This window comes from Prionailurus bengalensis, chromosome B1 (genome assembly GCF_016509475.1).
Source record: "Prionailurus bengalensis isolate Pbe53 chromosome B1, Fcat_Pben_1.1_paternal_pri, whole genome shotgun sequence".
NCBI lineage: Eukaryota > Metazoa > Chordata > Mammalia > Carnivora > Felidae > Prionailurus > Prionailurus bengalensis.
Window position 1 is genome coordinate 141,934,108 of NC_057344.1, and position 23,396 is coordinate 141,957,503.

General features: G+C 35.2%; 1 protein-coding gene across 5 annotated transcripts in view; it reads right to left on the reverse strand.

Moving 5' to 3' along the window:
* BMP2K (BMP2 inducible kinase) overlaps positions 1-23,396 on the reverse strand; it is a 136,423-nt gene that overhangs the window by 84,161 nt on the left and 28,866 nt on the right. The gene's annotated exons all lie outside the window — the stretch shown is intronic.

The following is a 23,396-nucleotide window of genomic DNA, read 5'->3' on the forward strand; positions in this document are numbered from 1 at the left end:
ACTTCAAAAAAAAAAAAAAACAGAATATGCTTCCCTTTTAAAAGTTAAAATACTAAAATTCCATTTTGCCTGGGAATAGCTCTTACATAATATGTGGAAAATGTCACAACATAACTGTATTACTATATACTTTGGCACATACTAGGACTGCCTACCCACTAGCCTCCCCCTCTCTGTGATAACAAAACACTGATGTTATTTGAAACATCAACAGGATCAGATGGGTGGGTCCCTCTCCAGTTCCAGGGGATGAACCAACATTGTTGTAAGGCGATTAATGGGAATCTCATTTCCTGTTGTCAGTAACTGATTTAGGATGGGACATGTAACAAATTTTGCCATGGGACATAGGGAAAATTTGCTGGGGATTTTAGGGAAAGACTGTCCACCCAGAAAAAAAAAGAGAGAGAGACTTGTGAAGAAGCCCATGCTCTTCCTTTGGCTTTTGGATTTTGTGGTATATGAATATGATTGTTTAGACCTACTGCAGCTATCTGTGGCAATGGCAGGAAAAAAGGATCAGAGAAAAAATGACCCAGAACACTGACATAGTTAGGCTACTGAGTTAAACAACTCTAGAACTACCTCTTTCCAGAACTCTTACAATATATAAATGTCCTCATTATCTATGTCACAGTTATATGGACAGTCTGTTAACTGAACCTGAGAAAGCAAATCTGAAACACATTGCTAGGTATTCTAAAGAACAATTACTTCCATCACATCTAAGCAAAGACTTCCACCTGACGTTTTTAAAACCCATCTTGGTATAAAGATTACTGTGTTGTTTAATGTAGTTTAAAACAAAAAATGGTGCGTCACTTTTATCAATTTGATAGGCCTTATAAAGCACATCCTGAGCAAAGATACAGCACCTGCACTCTGATTCAATGCAAATCAGTGAAAGGAAAAGCAAACTATTGGGGATAAAATGGTAGGGGGAAAAGAGCTCCTAAGACACTCCAGAATCAGTATGAATTCAATCCAGGGTCTCCATATCCCCAACTGTAGTTACAGGAAACTGTAAGTCTCCCACCTTCTAGACTTGGGTTTCTACATATATATACAATGTAGGAGAAATAAAATCAACCAACCCACAAGGCAGTTATCAGGAGAGAAAAAGGCAGTATTTGGGAAAGATATTTCAGGTAAAAGCTCTAACAGTGCAAGGTGTTTTGTTTTGTTTTTTTTAAGTTCACTTAGCATTGATTTCAGATGCAAACATTAACAAATTAGTAGCACTAATAAAGTGCTAAACTACTCAAATTTTATGAAAAAAATTAAAGAAAATGCTAAAAGTTAGATCTAGACACAGAAGTAGTATGAGTATAGATCAAGATAAATCATTTAAACAGCATTTGTTTTTAGATATTTATCTAGAGATTACCCTAGAACAATGCTTCCCAAACATAGCTATACATAAGAATTGCCTGGTGAGCTGGTAAGAGAGACAGAGAGAAAGAGAGAGAATGAATTTATCTTTAATAGTTTTCCAAGTTCTGACCACAAGTCTGAATCAGAAAGCCTCAGTCAGGCCTAGTAAATATACTGCTAAAAATCCCCCAGCTCATTTTATTCTTCTACCTCTGTTTATGTTCTTATGAATATATAATAATATAAAATATAAAAATATAAAATATAAATATATAAAATAATATAAAAATATAAAATAATATAAAATAATATAATTATATAAATAATATAAATAAAATATATAATAATATAAATAAGTTATTTTTTTTTTTTATAAATAAGTTATTAACCAGGGGGTGGAGAGTAGTCTCCCAGCTGTTTCTGATATACAACCTTGTTAAGTATCCACTGAACCAGAGAAAAAGTTCCTAGACAAATCATGGATCCTATATATCCATTCTCAACCACCCACAAAACAAAGTAAATTTATGCCAATGAATTAGCAAAATTAGGGAAAAACACATTAAGTTTTCTTCATAAAACCCTTGTTCCTAAAAGCTAGTTTGTTAATTTTATTCACCCAAAATTAGACATAGATCTGAGCAAATGTTTTCTAACTTTCTAACATCAACTGTGGATTTATACCTAAACAAGGTAAATAATGGTCATGAATAGTGCCTGCTTTGAGAAAAGGAATAATTTATTTGCATTTCTCCAAATACTGTATTTTCCAGCATTTTCTGATTATTTACAAGCTAATATTATTTCTGTTGGAATAATGCATGTACTAGGAAGTAACTAGTTAAAACATTATAGTAACTCAAGAGAGGAGTATCATCTGCTTGCCACCAACCCATATCTACCAAAGGCTTCAACACATATTTTTCCTCCAAGAAGTCTTTCATGACCAATCCAATTCATGCTCATCACTTCCTCAGAATTTTTATCTAGCGTTCTGACTATATTATCAAGTACTTCAATTCTCAACTCACTGGATACATATATCACAAGATTACTGGCAGTTACCACAAATTCCACTTATTATATATTTCTATGTCCAATTCAAAATACAGTTCAAGTCAAGGCACAGTTATTAAATTAATTCTATATTTTCAATTCCAAATATGGGACTAGGAGGGTAATTCTATATATTCTCAAAATCCCAAGAAAATAAAAGAACTAATCACAGATACTGGTCTGGCAGAGTAAAGTAGGAAATAAATGTGTATTTATGCAAGCTAAAATTACTACTATCTTTTGTAATCTACAAATCATATAATATAGGCATTCCTTCCAATTTGTGGGTATATATTCTGAAAAGCAATGATTATTAGCCTCCCCATTTTTTTCCAGGGTAGGACATGGGGTTCACATGTTAAAACAATTCCACGAGCTTCCTAACTTAAATATGACCTATTTTGTCCTCAACCCAACACAAAAAGTAATCATATTTAAATGAAGGAGTGGCTTTAAGCCAATCTAAATTTGTTTCAATTAGCAGTATTAAAATAATGACAATGCAGCTTGCACTTGACTGAATACCACCTTGGAAAGCACTGCTCTAGAGATGTCAGGTGTCCTGGGTTAACTGTTTATGAATGCAGGCATGTATTTCTACAGACGAACTTTTCCTCCTGATAAACCAGTAGTTATTCCTCCTATTAAGCCATTATTTTTCCATGTTTTCATTTATCTTAATTTGCTGATGGTGTATATATGTATTCAGAAATGTATTCAAAAAGATAACATGAAAGAATGAAAACATGAATGGTAGAACCAGTTTATTTCTTTATCTTCCCTGCACTTCCTCTAGTACAGATGTCAATTTACCAACTACAAGTACCCAAAGGAGTAGAAATTCATCAGTAACAAAATAATCCTGAGAACAGGGCTAAGAAGTCCACTGGGTTAAGCAAACAAGAAAGCAGCAAGACCTAGATATTAGATATTAGTTTTATATCATAGTCAGCCTGAGATAAATCATAATGAACAAGCCTCCATTTGATTTCAAGTGCCAGCCACCCAGGAAATCCTCCAATTACCTTATACTCATTAAGTTTGTTTTTAAGGTAACTTTAATGTAGGTTTTATCCAATAATGTTTATACAAATGTCTGGTTTCAAAACATATATATCCCTATATAAAGTGCAGCGTCTCCTCCCCCCCACACTTTTTTTTTTTTTTTTTTTTTTTTTTGGACAAAAAACAGAATCCTCGGGGCACCTAGGTGGCTCAGTCAGTTAAGTGTCTGACTTCGGCCCAGGTCATGATCTCACGGTTTGTGGGTTCGAGCCCCGTGTCGGGCTCTGTGCTGACAGCTTAGAGCCTAGAACCTGCTTCAGATTCTGTGTCTCCCTCTCTCTCACCCCTCCCCTCCTCATGTTTTGCCTCTGTCTCTAAAAATAAATAAACGTTGAAAAAAAAATAGAATCCTCTACACGGACTACAGTAACACATGGCTTGACTCATTCTTTTTTTAAAAAAGCTGTATAGTATGCTATACCACGTAAGTACTACAAATTGATCATCTCCAAACTGTTGGTCATTCAGCTTAGTCTGGCATTCTATTTATCTTTTGCCATTATGGACAATGAATGCTGCATTAAACACCCTTGTACAATCATTTTTAAGGACTGGTGTTTTGTTCCTGTAGCACAGATTTCCAAGGAGAGTCTATCAAAGGAAAAATGCATTTCAAATTTGATACTGCCAGATTAAACCCTGAAAGGTTATGGCAACTTCCAGTAGCAACATTAAGAGACAGTTTTCTCACATGCTCACTAGAAGTTACTAAGACATTTAAAAGTTTGCCAACTTGAGAGAAAAAGACTCAGGGCATTGTTATTTCTATCTTGTTTTCCTTTCATTATCAAGGAAACTGAGCATCTTTACTTCTTTTTTGTTGGCCACTTATATTCCCTCTTCTGTGACTTGCCTTCCTATCATTGGTTCCTTTTTCGAAAGGGTTACCTTTTTCTTTCAATTGTAGGAAAGCATTATAAAACTCTCTTAACACACAAGGAGTACAAATATTTTCTCCTGGTCTATCATTTGTTCCATTAGGTATGTGGATGGTGTGTTTTTCAAATTTAAAAACACATGTTAAATGTTTTTATGAACAGAAAAAAAACAGTATGCAGGGACAGACACCAAGCTTGGCTCAGAATCCTACAATTAAGGGAAGAAGAACAATTTTTCTTTCATTTGCCATTGTAGTGTTGGATGTTATAAGGGGTGTATGTTTTACTGGTAATTGTTAAATAATGTAGAAAACTTATTTTAAGTAAATGAGAAAAGTACTTGTCACCTTAAAACAGAGAAAGGAAAGTCACTGCTATAGGGTAAAAGCAGCATACAAAAGGAAGTCACACAAAGTCAAGAGACTTGCAATTAACTTATGGTGGTCTCAACCCTAGCATTTACCACTGTACTCCTCCATAAAAAAAATAAAGGATCTTTTTAAATTTGTTTAATGTTTATTTTTTAAAGAGACAGAGCATGAGCAGGGGAGGGGCAGAAAGAGAGGGAGACACAGAATCCGAAGCAGGCTCCAGGCTCCAAGCTGTCAGCACAGAGCCCGATGCAGGGCTTGAACCCACAAACCATGAGATCATGACTTGAGCCGAAGTAGGATGCTTAACTGACTAAGCCACCCAGGTGCCCCAATAAAGGATTTTCAAAGGCATAAATCCGTAAGGTCAAAGAGAATGAAAGAGACAAGACATGTCAACAAAATTTTGGGAAATGAAAAACTTACAGACACATGGTAAAGGATTAAACACAACAGAGAAAGACCACCCAAAGCATTTGATTGGGAGAGGGAGGAAGGATGAGCAAGAAGCAAGCCTAGTCTAATGGCATAAACCTGAAAAACTAAAGAATTACAGGGGCCTTTTGAATGCAATGATGCAATGGGAAAATAAGAAGAATGGCTTAAAGACTTCATAAAAGCTGTCAGACCACTAGATTCCTTACCCCATTCCAACATTATACCCAGGCAGGATGAGCGAAACCAGCAGTAACCTGGGACCCCAAGCACCATTTGGAGGCATGGGGACAGGAGAGGGGAGGGAAAAGTATAGTCCTAAAAACAAGAGAATTAAGTAGAAGTCTATATACTGAAAAGATAATCTCCACCTCAATTCAAGACCACTGTTCAGCTACAAGAACCAGACATACACACATACAGTGCAAACTAATCACCACAGATTAGAGAAGTTCTCTTCTTGGAAACTAGATGGGAAAAAAAAAAAAAATACAGAAACTGAAATTTGGGAGTCACACAATGAAAACAAAGTAGCTTTCTGACTCATCACACGAAAGTGAAACCCTGAATTAAGAAATCCTTGCAATGTGCAAGAACCCCTTTCAATCATCATTTTAAAGAGCCTCACTCTTAAAAAAACCACAAAAAAAAATGAAAAACAAAACAACAACAACAAAAAACCAGACATCAAAGTTTCATCATTCACAGAAAGCCTCCAACATAAATAAGAGATGTAAAGAAGCGAACAGGAAAAAAGGAATGTTGAAGAGATGCTGGGAGCTAAAGAAATCATCCAATGAACCTATAAATATTTTCAGAGTGGAGGGAAAATACTGTAGTCATGAAATAAGAGCAGGGTCCTAATAAAGGGATAGGCACAGAATGACGAATGACTTTTTGAATATTTAGACTAAGGGATCAAAAGAGAAAAAGTTTAACAGAGAAGCTAGAAGATAAAATTAAGGAGGGGCGCCTGGGTGGCGCAGTCGGTTAAGCGTCCGACTTCAGCCAGGTCACGATCTCGCGGTCCGTGAGTTCGAGCCCCGCGTCAGGCTCTGGGCTGATGGCTCAGAGCCTGGAGCCTGTTTCCGATTCTGTGTCTCCCTCTCTCTCTGCCCCTCCCCCGTTCATGCTCTGTCTCTCTCTGTCCCAAAAATAAATAAACGTTGAAAAAAAAAAAAATTAAAAAAAAAAAAAAAAAGAAGATAAAATTAAGGAAAATTTCCAGAAACTTTCCAGACAAAAAAACTAAGAGAGAAAAGACAGGAACATAAAAGGACCAGTCCAATAGATCTAATATCACAATAATAGAAGTTCCAGAAAGAGAAAAGAGAGAAAATAAAGAAGAAAAGTATACCAAAGACGTAACAGACACACATAGAATCCCAAACCTGAAGTACATGAGCTTCCAAAAGTAAAGCACTAACCCAACATATATACAATGGAGTATTAGTTACTAAAAAAGAATGAAATCTTGCCATTTGCAACAATATGGATGGATCTAGATGGTATAATGCTAAGTGAATAAGTCAGAGAAAAATAAATACTATATGACTTCACTCATATGTGGAATTTAAGAAACAACACAAAGGAAAAAAGAGAAAACCAGACTCTTAATATAGGCAGCAAACTGGTGGTTACCAGAGGAGAAGTGGGTAGGAGGATGAGTGAAATAGGTGAAGAAAATAAAAAATACACTTATCATGGGGCTCCTGGGTGGCTCAGTTGGTTAAGTCCAACTCTTGATTTTGGCTTAGGTCATGATCCCAGCAACATGGGATAGAGCCCTACATCCAGCTCCAAAGTCAGCGCAGAGCCCGCGTGGGATTCTCTCTCCCCCTTGGTCTCTGCCCGTCCCCCACTCACAAGAGCACATTCTCTCTCAAAATAAACTTTAAAAAACAAAAAAAGAATACACTTATCATGATGAACACTGAGTAATGTATGGAATTGCTGAATCACTATATTGTACACCTGAAATTAATATAACAATGCACATTAGCTATACTGGAATTTTAAAATTTAAATTTAAAAATTAAAAAAAAGATCCATATCAAGGCTCATCATCATGAAATTCTGAGGTTCAGGATAAACAGAAGATCTAAGTGCTACAGAAAAAATTTTTAAATGGTTGCAAATTTGCCTTAGTAAGGGGTGGCATTAGCCCTCTATCTCACAAGCAATATGTAAGCATAATTACGCTCATACTATTTTTAAATGGGTATATTATATACTGATGGCATCATCTTACCAAATACTTCACTGCCTAACTGAAATTAATCTGAAAATGTTTACAGTTGCTTCAATGGTTTTCTATTTCCAAAGTCATCATAGTAAGATAAACACTGTAAGATAACTGAATACATAATAGTAAGAATGATGCCAATAAATAATAACAAAAATGTCCAGAAGATATGCTAGAATCTACATCTTACTAGTCAATGACCAAAAAAAAAAAAAAAAACAAAACAAAAAACAAAAAAACCCTAGATATTATACTGTGAGCAAGACTAGGTATTCCAAAATCACCATTTAAAAAAAGAGACTAACCAGAGCAATGAAACAATAGTACTTGATCCTTTGTATTAATAACAGACACTACAGGGGATTAGAGGTTTTGAAGCAACAAGCACTGTTACATATAAATGGAAGACAGAGTAATACGTGGTATAAGTTAATGAGCACAAAATTGTAATTCATTGGATGAATGAATCAATGAATGATGGCAAATTACTCCATTAAATTTTTTTTTTGGAATCCATCATAGCAAGGGAGCAAGGCTTTTGGAGTCAAGATCTGGAATTAAATATTAACTCCAACATTACTAATTATATGAACATAAGGCATGCTAAGTTCTGAGCCCTAGTTACCTCATGCATTTGGCAAATATAATAAGATCTCACAGGGCTATTATAAAGAGTGAATGTGATTATATAGGTAAAGTGTCTAATATCACCTACTGCATAAATGGTAGCTGTTATAGTTACTACTATGATCACTATTATGCTGCTGTTATTAATACTAGTCCATCTTTTGAAGATTTATACTACACATTTTCAAGAATACAAAGAATAGAAATAAACACATGCCTTGATAAACAAGCTAATATAAATAAATACAGTTAAGATTCAGAGAGACAATATTTACCTGTATCAACATGCCCCAAATCATTTGTACATCCAGGTATAAATAAAATGGCATACATGATTCAAAACCAAAATTAGCTTTGTAAAATAATACTTCTTTTTAAAGGCTTGGAAATTTGCAAAAGTTACAGAAGGCTAAAAATAACCTCCCCCCACCCCCAAACATAATAAACCACCTCTGTTTTGGTTACTTAAAAGCAGTGTCTAATGGAAAGCAACCTACTAGACCACTCAAAATCATATCTAAATGAACCCTTCCTCCATTCATTTTTGGGTAGAAATGTCCTACAAATTATGTTTATTAAAAGCACTACTCTGACTCTACAAATATGAAAAGCATGAAAAATATATATCTGGACCTTGTCCCCCAGTTCCTGGCACTGAGCTTCAAAACCCTTGGTATTCCCCACAGAAGTGTGTTTGTTATGCTAATCAGGTGATTGGTGGTAGGGCCCCTAGCTACCTTTAGGTTGGAGGCTGGCCCCAGAAAAAACCTACTACATGATTAGAGGGTTAGAACTTTTCAGCCTCCTGGCTCTACCCCCACCCTACCTCCCAACCTCTGAGGGGAAAAGAGAGTTTAGAGACTGAGTTCAATCACATGGCCAGTGATTTAATCAATTGTGTCTATGTAAAGCAGCCTCAAATACTCTGAAGAACAAGGTTCAGAGTGCTTCCTGGTTGGTGAACATACTTACGTATCAGGAGAGTAGCACACTCTGACTCCATGTGGACGGAAGCTCCTGCACTAACCGACCAACACTTCCGTGGCTTGCCTTACGTACCTGGTTGTTCATTTGTATCCTTTATAATAAAATGGTAATCGTAAATACAACATTTTCCTAAATTCTGTAGATCAGTCTAGCAAATTATCAAATCTGAAGAAGAATCATGGGAAACCCCAAATCTGCAGTCAAGCCAGTCATCAGAAGTGCTGATGGCCCCCCAGGCACCTGAAATAAAGGCAATCTTGTGGGAACGAGCCCTTCAACTTGTGAACTGAAAATCCAACTTGGAAGAAGTTATATAGATATAGAACTACCATTAAATGTTTCTTAGAACCATGGTTCACACCCTACTTCCTTGCCCAAAACACTGAAAGCCACTACTCATTCCCAAAAATGATAGAGACTGTCAATGGAGTGGGGAGGAAAAGGTATCAAAATTGAAAAGTACAATATTAAGAAAGTGACTCAGCAAGAATCATCAATGTATATCAAAATTCAAGATGAAGGCTGATGAGAAATAGAATATTTACATGATGTCAAAGTATCAAAAGGAAAAAAGCTCCTTTATAAGGGAGAAATCTGGGAGTCATAAACACTCTGCATTGATATTGACTTTACGTGCTTCCTGATCTGATGTAATATGAAGTAAACAGCATCACCTACAACTTACTTGTTGTTAAAAACCTTTCAACCAAAAAATCTTAAGGCCTAACTTCAGCTTACATCACACAGGGGCTGGGCTAGAAAAATAAGGAAAATGGTATCAGAGAGAACAATGAGACAAAGTCCAAGATACTGACTCTGGCTAGTTGTCTTATACAATGTTCCATAGGTAGAGTAAAAAAAAAAAAAATGACAGGGGTAGAGTCATTCTAGATTTTAAAAGACATTACAATTAAATGCAATACTCAATCCTTGATTAAATTCTAGTTTTGAAAGAAACCATAAAACATTTTTGTTGGTGAAAGAAACCACAAAACATTTTTGTTGGTGGTGAACTATTTGAAAGTAAGTAGTAGGTATTGTGTCATTTTACTTACTAGTACCTAATGGGTATTTAAACACATACACGTTCCTAAAATGCATACATTATCCTCTATAACCATCATACCTCTGTCCCACCTAAGAAAATGAACAATAATTCTTCTGATTCACAGTCATTATTCAAAATTATCCACGTGTTTTTAAAAATGTGTAAAGAAAATATTGTAAAATGATAGTAGTAGTTGAACCTAGATGATGGGCATATGGTTATTCATGATACAACTCCTTCAAGTTTTCCAAATTATTTTAAATTTTTCATGATAAAGTTGGAAGAAAAAGAACAAGAAACACAGGTAATTCCACACCTAATTCCCCAGGTAATTCTCCTCCCCCTTGCCATCCGACAACCCCACCACCACCACTGAGAATTATTATTTTACAAGAAAGACACTGCTGCTGATCATCCAGACTCACAACTTCCCCAAAGACACCATAAGTCTCTTGCCACACAAAATGTTTATGGTATCCTAGATACCTACAGCTCCAACATCTTGACACACACAAGCACTTCATGTTTATGAAAGACTGGGCTTTAGTAGCGTTTACTCCTATCAAGTTTGTTTTCCTAGAGAATGGAACAAGAAAGATGGATGGATAAAATTACATGTGGTGTTTCTGTATGTTGTATATCACCATACATCATGCAAATCAACAAGACAGAGGAAATACCAAGCTGTCAGCAACTTCTGGTTTCAACCACTGCCAAAGAAAACAATGTCATTTGAAAACTATCTTCAAGATAAGTGGAACAGGCACTTGTTTTGCTGTGGGATTCGAGCCAGAAGAATGATCCTCCTACTCAATGACCACTGTCCTGTGATACATCAGAGTTTCATTTCTTTAGGTTAAGGCAATGACTCCAGAAGTTTCTTTTAAAAGTGAAAATGCTCCTAAAGAGGATTACTAACTTAAATTCTTGCCAAAGTTATCTTATCAGTAAGTGCTATCTAGTACAAAGCAATGAAACGATGAATCAGATACATTTGATTAGGCAGGGAATGGGAGGAGGAGGAGGAGTTGGAAAAAGAAAAAAAGGCAAAAGCACAGCATTCACAGAACCCTGACAATATACACAGCGTCTCTAAGTGCATTATCTTATTTACCACTCATAACATCAGGAGGCATTTTAACTGATACTCCCATTGTACAGATGATGAATAAAGCGAACACTGAGAAAGAAGGTGAGCAGCTAGTCCAATAACTCAGAGCTGATAAAATGGAGCCAACCACAAGTCTTTTACCCCCAGAAACCTCACATTCTAATGATTTTTACATGCACATCTGTCCTTGTTAGTTATGTCAGAAGAAAAGTCTAGCTATATCATTACAAATGGGAGGATCTAGGAAAACTATTAAAATTGAGGAGGAACAAAACAAAAATGGAAATCAAGAGAAGATAATGTCTTCCCCACTCCCAGAATTTTCTTCTTGATAGAACCTCAATTAATTGGCAATATTCCTTATAGAGGCCTTAGGTCAAAACCATGTTTGATTTGGACTGCACAGTGCCTTAGGGGAGTGTGATACTTCAGATGATAATCTAGATTTTTCCGTTTCCCTTTACATAAACTCGGAAAAAAGAAACAGTGGGTCCTCATTCGTATACGACATCCATCAGATGGACCTGTCAGTTGGTTTACCCTTTACACATGGCATGTGTTCTATAGTGCATCTGAACTCCCATCTCCACATTCCCTGGTCCCAATTCATTCTTACCTTATCTGCCTGGCCTGTGCAGGCATAGGTATCTGAGTTTGCAACCCCTACAACAAGAATGTCTAAAAACTTATCCACAATATTTACACTTGTTACACTCATTCAATGCTTCCCTCCTCACCTGGGTGTGAGTTCCATCAGAACAGAGACTGTGTACACCTTGTCTGTCACAGTATCATCAATGTTCCGAGTGCCACCGTGTCTGGCACTCAAACACTTCAGTGAATGAATGACTTAACATTAATACAATGGTTCTTCTGAAAGTAGTTATAACTGATAAGCTACAACTGCTACATCGATCTGTGAATAAAAAGCGATTAACCATTTTCTGTTGTTGTTCATCATACTTCTAATACACACCCTAAATTCTGAAAACAGGATTTTACTTCTTTACTATATAAATCACTCATTCACCCATTCAACATATACATTACCTGCTCATAAGGTGCCAAGTACTGTACTGGATGCCAGAAACAAAACTCACTACAAAAAAATTCAGAGAAACCCTCTTTCCCTTTGTGAGCTTATATTCTAGAGTGACTGAAACAAGATAAACAAGTAAAATATACACTATATATACACATACATACACACACACACACACACACACACACACATAATGTATTAGTGATACATTCTGAGAAGAAGGAAATTAAGTGGAGATGAACACACTAGAAAATTTGTTGGGGGAGAAGGGGGAGGTCAACATGTTTAATCTAGATGCATGGGGACGGCTTGGGATGACTCTGAGTAAAGATGGAAAGTGAGGAAATGAGCCATATGGATATTGGGACATGTGCAGTCTGGGCAGAGAAAACAGGATATGCAATGGCCCTAAGACAGGGAGCCTGGCCAAATGAACAAAAAGACATAACAAAAAAAGGATTCAAAGAAATAAAAGAGAGCCAGACTATGCAGGGTCTTATATATGGATTAAAGACCTGGCTTTCATTCCAAATAAAATGAGAAGCCACTAGAGGGTTCTGAGTAGATCAGTGACATGACTGACTGAATTCATATTTTAATATGACAACTCCGGCTACCGTGTGGGGGATTAGACTGAAGGCAAGATGGGAATTAAGAAAGCCAGTTACCAGGCTGCACCACAGTAATTCTGTTGAAAGATCACAGTGGTTCTGAAAAAGGCAGTGGGAACAACGAGAAATGAAAAAATTCTAGATACACTTTGAACGTAGAGCAGACAGGATTTCTTGACAGCCTGGATGTGAGATATAAGAGAAAAAGAGGAGTTAGAAAGACTTCAAGATTTCTGTACTGAGAAACTGAAAGGATGAAATCACCATTAGATGGGACGGAGAAGACTGTATTGGAAAATAATTTAACATGGGAGTCTCATTTCTGCATATCTTATAAGCAGAGGCACTAACACTGCCTCTGTTTTGGACTCTCTTTTCGAGATTGCACAGGTAACAGCTTTAGAAAACAGTCAGTATATCCCTCGGAAACAAAGGGCAGTTTTGTACACTGGCAGGCACAATAAAGATAATAATGTGTCCCCTCTATCCTCTCTAGGGCAGACTTAATGCACATTATCAAAAATTCCGGTTCCCTGAACTCAGGATTCCTCTCCTGTAATGCAATCCACTGTATACACAGGCGTCACCTGGGACCTATGACATGGCCTATAGCCCTGTGGGAACTAAGGCTCTGGGAACTGGAGTAAATGCTCAAACTCTGGCTGCAGCTCTTGCTGTAATCAAATCCTCTGTCTCATTTCTTCTGACAGCATCCATGTAACTATGGCAGGCTAACCTGTCAGCTTACAAGTAGAATAAAATCACAAACTCTTAACAATTCTTGACAAACAAGGAAGGTTTGGGGCAGAATATCAAGAACACAGTTTGGACACAGTAAGACAGAGATGTCTTTTGGACATTCATTTGGAGATATGGAATTGGCAATTAGATTTCCAAATGTGAAATCCAGAGAAGAGATAAAAGCAAGAGATACCTTATTTATCCTTATTTACACCTCAGTTTTTTGTTTTTTTTTTTAATCTTTTGTCATTATTTATACCCACAATGAGAAAAGACAGTTTTGTTCCTGTATCCCCCCCCCCCAAAATATCATTATTTAATGGGGCGCCTGGGTAGCTCAGTTGGTTGAGCATCTGACTCTTGATTTCAACTCAGGTCATGATCCCAGGGTTATGCGACTGAGCCCTGTGTTGGGCTCTCTCTGCCCCTCTCTCCCACTTCCACACCCTCTTTCCAAAATTTAAAAATATATATATTATTTAATAATAGTAAAGCATTGTTACATTTGTTAACCAGGATGTTCTAAAATCAGTAATCATTTATAAACTTTTTATGTGCTCCTGGTGGATATGAAGATTAATAAAATATTACCACCATAATCATATATCAAGAGCCTTAAAATATTCATACTTTGCCTCATGCTTTTATTTATAAAATTCTATCGTAAGGAAATTATTAGTGAAGATGTAGAAACCTGTACTTCTATCAAAATGCAAATAACTAGGCAAATAATATCACATGGCATTGCATTTTGCATAGGCATTACAAAAATGTCAATATAACTATAACATGTAATACACTATATACAAAATAATCTTAGTTGGCTTTAGGTACGGCTGAATTCAGGACACCAAGTTTCTGTCTTTCAACCAATAAAATTCCCTTTTTGGTCAACTAATTTGAGATGGGTTCCTTTTGTTTTCAGTTCAGAATCCTAAAGAAGCATCAACTACATTAGTCACTGGATCAGGCCTTGGAAGCTAACCATTCATTTCATAAGCTTATTTCCATAGGAATGCAAATATCATGAATTCCTCCTTAACTGAGAACTATGTATTTAAAATGTTTCTAAGTTAGAAATTTAGAAAGCAAAATTAATGATTTAGCATTATGATACTCTTATCTTTGGGGTATTAGGAAACAGTAAAATAAAGCGGGTCAATACCATACAGATAGATCCCTATAATGCTTAATACCACTTTGGGATCCACTTTAGGAAACTAAACAGAAGACAGTATGTATTTGCATATACCCAGACACTCAAATATGAATACCGTCACCAAAGTTACTGACACAGATCATTGCCATAATTTAACTCTCTCACACTTCTGCCTGAAACAGACTGCAGAAACCATCATAAATTCTTTTCAATAATTACACCATGGTAACTTTCCCACTTCTTGAGACTGGACAGAATTACAAAAACAGTTATAAGTTATCCCTAAACAAGTCAACTAAATAAAGACAGAAAACAAAGTTTTTGATGGGATTCAAAGGTTTGGGGGAAAAAAAGAGTATACGGAAACCAGTATATGACAGACCAATAACTCTGTGTATTTTTACAAAATGGCCCTGAGATTTCTTAAATGTCTTCCAAAGTGTGTTATAAGAAATGTCTTCATCTAGGGCACCTGAGTGGTTCAGTCAGCTAAGCACCTGGCTTCGGCTCAGGTCATGATCTCACGGTCCATGGGTTTGAGCCCCACGTCGGGCTCTGTGCTGACAGCTCAGAGCCTGGAGCCTGCTTTGGATTCTCTGTCTCCCTCTCTCTCTCTGCCCCTACCCAGCTTATTCTCTTTCAGAAATAATAAATGAATAAACTTTAAGAAAAATTTTTTTTCAAAAAAAAGTAGTCTCAAATATTCTGCAATCTAGTGGAAGATATAGATAAACAAATAAAGTACCATAACAAGTGAAGTAAAAGAGTTATGTTCAAGGTATATGGAAACAAAAAGAAGTTGTATATGTGGGAAAACCAGAAAAGGTGTCACTGAAAAAGTAACATATAAGCTGAATCTTGGAAGAATGTATAGTAGTTTCCAAAGAGGTAAAATATGGGGGAAAAAAACAAGTGTAAAAATATCAGAGGAAGGGTACTTCCAAAGCAGGAAATTAAGAGCCTCTAAAAATCTGTTCTTCCCCAAATGCAACACTGGCAAAAGGTGTCAAAGTCAATTTTTTCACAACTCTAAAAAACTACCCAAAAGTTTGCAACAATTTGAGAAGTTAAAAAAAAAGAAAGAGTGAACCTCAGTAAAAACAGTGAGCTTTGTGACATTTTAGTTTGTCCTATTCCTATCATTCTCTCCCAGTTTCACTGTAGTCTTGAAAAAATACAACTCACAACAACAGTAACTGCAAAAACTAGCAGATACTGGTAGAAGCAAAATAGGCTTGGATTCACCAAAAAAAAAAAAAAAAAAAAAAACACACACAAGAGCCATCACTATTAGATCTGTCAGGCAGCATCTTGGGAAAGCTCCACTCTCTGGGTCTGTCTTTATTTGACCAGACTCAGATTCAATGTGTAAAAAGCACTATCACCAGAGCATTTGTTGAAAACCAGCAGCAGCAACTATGTAATACTGCAGCTCCCTGAGGCAACATTACAAGCTGAGGATAAGAAGAGGTTGACTAAAAAATTTACAAAGAAAAACTGGAAATGAACTGTCCATAGGGGGCGTTGAAAAGTTCGAACACATTCCTGGAGATCTAGAAGGCCATGCACATATAAAGGGAAGAATGCAGGACCAGGAAAGATGAGAAGGCCATAGCCTCTCACCTCTGGATGACTCTGAGACTCTGCACAAGAAAAAAGTAAAGGCTACAGCAAAGTTGTAAACTTCATCAGAGCACTGAATTCATGCCAAGACACATAAAAAGTCCCTCAGCAAAAGCTGGAAGAGTTACTGGTTCCAGGTGTTTAGGAAATATCTGTCCTATCGTTAACTGACCATAGTCTAATGGAGAAGAGATTTCAGTAGCAACTCAAAAAAATTTATACTTTACAGAATCGGTATAGGAAAGTCACTAAACAAGTAGCAAAAACAAAATTCTGGGGAGTGGAGGAATCTCATTTCCAGAATCACTACATTGTATTATTTAAAATGTCCGGTTTTCAACAAAAAACTATGAACCATGAAAAGTAGTAGTAAATAAGGCCCATACAGAGGGGGGAAAGAAGCAGTTAAGAGAAAAGGTCTCTGTGGAAACGCAGATGTTGGACATACCAGACAAAAACTATGAATCAGCTGCTACTACTAATGGAAACCATGTCTAAAGAACTAATGTATAAAAATGATGTTTCAGGGGTGCCTGGGTCGCACAGTCGGTTAAGCATCCGACTTCAGCCAGGTCACGATCTCGCGGTCCGGGAGTTCGAGCCCCGCGTCAGGCTCTGGGCTGATGGCTCAGAGCCTGGAGCCTGTTTCGGATTCTGTGTCTCCCTCTCTCTCTGCCCCTCCCCCGTTCATGCTCTGTCTCTCTCTGTCCCAAAAATAAATAAATAAACGTTGAAAAAAAAAATTAAAAAAAAAAAAAATGATGCTTCAGGGTGCCTGGCTGGCTCAGTCGGTTGAGCGTCTGACTTCAGCTCAAGTCACAATCTCACAGTTCATGGGTTTGAGCCCCACGTTGGACTCTGTGCTGACAGCTCAGAGCCTGGAACCTGCTTCGGATTCTGTCTCCCTCTCTGTCTGCCCCTCCCCCACTTGTGTTCTCTCACTCTCAAAAATAAATAAACATTAAAAAAAAAAAATGATGCCTCGCCAGTAGAGGCTATAAAGAGCCATAAGTTTTGTTTTTAAAAATTAGATTGAAAAACACAAATGGATTGAAGGTTAAAGGATGGCAAGATATATAACATATAAATAGCAACCAAAGACAGAGCCAGAATGGCTAAACTAATATCAGATAAATAAGGCTTTAAGACAAAAATAGCTACTAAAGACACGGAAGAGCATTCTTATAATGACGAAAAGGTCAATCTTTTAATATATAATTAAAAACATATATATACTTAAAAGAAAGCCTCAAAATACAAGAAGCAAAAACTGAAAAGAGAAATAGAGAACTAAACATTAATAGTTGGAGAATTAAACATCTCACTTTCAATAATGGATAGAACAAGTAGGCAGAAGGTCAATAAGAAAATAACACATAAACACTACTAACCAACTAGACCTGGAAGATATCTGTAGAATGCTCCCCTTAACAGCAGCAGAATACACATTGATCAAGTACATATGAAACATCCTCAAGGACAGACCATATGTTAGAGCACAAAACAAGTCTCCATAAATTTTTAAAAACCAAAATCATACAAAGTATGTCCTCCAACCAAGATGGAATGAAATCAGAAATCAAAAAAGGAAATCTGAGGAATTCACAAACATGTGGAAATTAGGGGCACCTGGGTAGCTCAGTCAGTTAAGCGTCGAACTTCGGTTCAGGCCATGATCTCACAGTTTGTGAGTTCGAGCCCCACGTTGGGCTCTTTGCTGACAGCTCAGAACCTGGAGCTTGCTTCAGAGTCTGTGTCTCCCTCTTTCTGCCCCTCTCCTGCTCACGCTCTGTCTCTCAAAAATGAATAAATGTTAAAAAAAAAAAATTTTTTTTTAAATATGTTCAAGTTAAAGAAGATACTCATTAATACCCAATGGATCCAAGATAGAATCACAAGGAAATGAGACAATACTTCAAGATAAATAAAAGTAAAAAAACAGCATACCAAAACTTATGGGATAAGTTTTGGGATAACAGTTAAAGCAGTTCTTAGAGGGAAATTTATAGTTGCAGATAACCACATTGAAAAAGAGAGATCTCAAATAAATAACCTAACTTCCCATATTAAAAACTGAAAAAAGTAGATATGTTATACTCAAAGCAGCAGCAAGAAAATAATAAAATTCAGCACAGAAATAAATGAAACAAGGAGCAGAAAAGCTAATAGAGAAAATAAATAAAACCAAAATTTTTTCTACCAACATCACAGAAATAAAAAGGAGTATAAGGCAAACAATTTTTACCAACAAATTAGATAACCTGCATGAAATCAGTAAATCCCTACAAAAATACAAATTATCAAACTCAAGAAGAAATTAAAAATTTAAGCCAGTAAAGGGATCAAGTGTGTAACAACAACAACAACAACAACATCCACAAAGAAAAGCGCAAGAACAGATGGCTTCACTAGGGATGTTTAATGTTAACTTTAAACATTATATCAAATGTTTAAAGATGAATTAATACCAATCCTTCACAACTCTTCCAAAAAACAGAAGGAACACTAATACATTCTATGAAAAGCAGACAAACATACCACAAGAAAAGAAATTACAGGCCAATAGCCCGTATATATATAGATGTAAAAAAATACACAACAAAATACTAGCAAACCAAATCCAAGGACATTAATTTAAAAAACAAAAAACAAAAAACTAAAACGAAACAAAACCATACCTTGTGACCAAGTAAGATTTATCCTAGGAACGCAAGGTTAATTCAACATGTGAAAATCAATCATGTAATAAAACATACTAATTAAAACACACATGATCATTTCAATACAGAAAATATTTTTGAAAAAATATACCACTTCATGATAACAGTCAACAAACTAGGATAGAAAAGAACTTCCACAGTGTGATAAAGGGCACCTACCAAAACCCACAGCTAACATCATACTTGCTGATGAAAAACTGAAAGCTTTCCACCTGCAATGAGAAGCAAGACATGAATGTTTGCTTTTATCACTTCTATTCAATATTGCATAGGAGATTTTAGCTAAATTAATTTAGTTAAGAAAAATAAAAGACCATTCAAATTGAAAAAAGTAAAATGATCTCTATTTGTAGATAACATGATCTTGTACATAGAAAAGCCTGAAAATTCCACATACAAAAAACTATCGAAGCTAATAAACAAGTTTATAGCAGGTTACGGGATACAAGATTATAATTGCAAAAAAAACTGTATTTCTATACACTAGCAATGAACAATCTAATAAATCAAGAAAATAGTTCCACTGACAATAGCATCAAAATAGTAAGATGCTAATAAATTTAACAAAACAGATGAAAGATTTACGTACCAAAAACCATAAAATATCACAAAGAAATTTAAAACCTAATAAATGGAAAGGCATCTCTCATTTCATGGACTGAAATAATGAAATAAGGTGGTTAATACTCTTCAAATGTTCCCCAAATCCTCATTAAAAAAAAAATAAAAAGTAAAAAACAAACAAAAAAAAGAAACAAAACAAAAAAAAATGGTAAACCTCCACTGTCCCTACCAGATCCCTTTTTTTGCAGAACGGGACAGGCTAATCCTAAAATTTATATAAAAATGAAAGGGATCTGAAATAGGTAAAATGACTCATGAAAACAACAAAGTGAAGGACTCCCATTTCCAAATTTTAAAGCCACCAACAAAGCTACAGCAATCAAAACATCATGGTACTGGCATAAGGATAGACATACAAATCAATGGAATAGAATTGAGAGCCTAGAAATAAGCCCATATATTTATGGTTGACTGATTTTCAACAACTGAGAACACAATTCAATGAGGAAAGAATAGTCTTTTCAACAAATGGTGCTAGGACAATTCAATAGTCCCATAAAGGAATGAAGTTGGACCTCTACTTTACATCATATATGCAAAATCTAATTCAAAATGGATGAAAGACCTAAACGTAAGAACAAAAATTATAAAACTCTTAGGAGAAAACATAGGCATAAATCTTTATGACCCTGGATCAGGCAACATTTTTTTAGACATGACACCAAAAACACAATCAAATGAAAAATTGAAATTCATTAAAATGTGAAACTTTTATGCTTCAAAGAACACTGTTAAGAAAGTGAAAATATAATCCAAAGAATGGAAGAAGATATTTATAAATCCTATATCTGATACAGATCTTGTATCCAGAATCTATGAAGATCTCTTACCCTTGAGGAATTTCTTCAAAGATACACAAAAGGCCAATAAGCACATGAAAAGATGCTTGACATCTTTAGTCATTAGAGAAATGCAAATCAAAACCAAAATGAGATACCTTTTCACACCCACTAGGATGGCTGTAATCAAAAAGACAGACAACATCCAATAGGATGTGGAGAGACTGGAAACATTCAGAAATTACTGATGAAATGTAAAATGGCACAGTCACTGTAGAAAACACTGGCAGTTCCTCAAAACGTTAAACATGGAGTTACCACATGGCCCAGTAATTCTAGTCCCAAAAATACACTCAGAAGAAGTGAAAACGTATATTCCCACAGAAACTTTTACACAAATATTCATAACAGCATTATTCACAATAGCCAAAAATTAGAAACAACCCATATCCATTTACTGATAAATGAATAAACAAAATGTGGCATTACCCATATAATGTAGTATTATTCAGCCATAAAAAAATGAATGATATATGGATGCATGCTAAAATACGGATGAAACTTGAAAATATGCTAAGTGAAAGAAGCCAGACACAAAGGCCACATGTTTCATTTAAATGAAATGCTCAGAATAGGAAAATCCGTAAAGAAAACAAAAAGATTATTAACTGCAAGGGTTTGGAGCAAGGAAAGAGGAATAGGAAGTGACTACTAATGAATACTGGGCTTCTTTCTAGGTTTATAAAATTTCTAAAATTATATAGTGGTGGTGGGCTCAAATATACTGAATATATTGAAAATTATTAAAGTGTACACTTTAAGTTGAATTGAAATAACAAGTGTTGGCTAGGATGTGAACAAAAGGGAACCCTCATGCACTGTGTGTGGTAATGTAAATTGGTGCAACCACTGTGGAAAGCAGTATGGAACATCTCAAAATTTACAAATAGAAATACCATATAATCCAGGAATTCAACTATTGGCTACTTCCCCAATGAAAACGAAAACACTAATTTGAAAAGATATGTACACCCCTATGTTTAATGCAGCATTATTTACAACACCCAAGATATGGAAATAACCCAAGCATCCATCAACAGATGAATGGATAAAAAAAAATGTGATACACACACACACACACACACACACACACGCACGCACACAATGAAATATTACTCAGTCATAAAAAAAGAATGGAATCTTGCCATTTGTGGCAACATGGATGGACCCAGAGGGTATGATGCTAAGTGAAATAAGCCAGACAAAGGAAGACAAATACCATAAAACTTCACTTACATGTGGAATCTAAACAACAAAACAAATAAGCAGATCCTTAAATACAGAAAACAAACCAGTGGTTGCCAGAGAAGTGGGTGGGAAGATAAACAATTTAAAGGGGATTAAAAGGTATAAATTTCCAGTTATAAAATAAGTCATGGAGATGAAAAGTATAGCATAAAGAATAGGAAAAACACTAAATAAACTGAATTCTAGGATATGTAAATCATATCTCATTAAAGCTCTTCTTTAAAAAAAAAAAAATCAGAGTATGTCCAAGAAGTTACAACTAGCTCCATTTAATTGAAGCACAGGATGCAAAATATGAAGTTATGGGACCTTAGGTATGGTAAAGAGTCACACATGGTTTTAATCATGAAAGATCATTGCTAAGTTCATTATGCCAAGATGTTTGAACTTTGTCCTGCAAAAGATGAGGAAACCATAGAATTTTAAACAAAGGTGTTTATTCATCAGATTTGCATTAAAAAATAATTCTCTAATAATTGCATTCCTATAGAATAACAGCTAGGAAAAACGGGAAAAAAGAATGAAGATACCATTTATGACTACAACCAAAAAAAAAAAAAAAAAGCATCTAGGAATCTAGGAATTATCAATAAAAGATGCATGACAGTTTTATGAGGGAAATTATAAAACTTTAATAAAAGACAAATGCATATACATAAATTTCTTTATGAAAAAAGAAGGTTCTATATTATAAAGTTCTCAAATTCTCACAGATTAATAAATCCAATGTAATTCTTATAAAAATCCTAATAGTTTTTGTGGAATTGGATACACTGATTCTAAGATTCACATGGTAGTGCAAAAAGTTAAGAATACTAACAATTTTTAAAAGGAGTAAGGAGTGGGGTTACTCTCTTTACCAATTACCAAGATTATAAACTCTGATAAGATACATGGTAATGACACAGAGATAAACAAAGGACCACAGAATAACAAAGAAAACTCAGAAACAGAGCTATTTATATATGAGAACTATTTTAAAAATTGATAAATGACATCAGAGACACTGGATATCATTGGGAAAAGGATAGTCAATTACATTCACTAGAAAAAATGGGGAGGACAAGAAAATCTGATCTTTACCCCATAACATGTCAAACATAAATTCGATGGCTTAAAAGTATAGGTATGATGTGGGAGGGGGGATGGACTAAATGGGTAAGGGGCATTAAGGAATCTACTCCTGAAATCACTGCTGCATTATATGCTAACTAATTTGAATGTAAATTTAAAGAAATAAAATTTTTTAAAAGTATAAATATAATATATAATATATATAATTATATATAACATAATACAATTATATATTATATATAATTATATTATGTATTATATATATAAAATATATTCTATAAATACATGAATATATAAATATATAAAATAGATTTATATAAATATAAAACATACATATATAAATATAAAAAAGTATAAATGAAAAATTAAACATTAAAAGTTTTTTAAAAAATATATAGGAAAATGTATTATGACTTTGAGGTAGAAAAGAATTCCTTAAATTAGATATTAAAAAAACCCTCAACTAAGAAAGATAAAAAATAATTAGATCATGTTAAAATTTAAATAACAATTTGTTT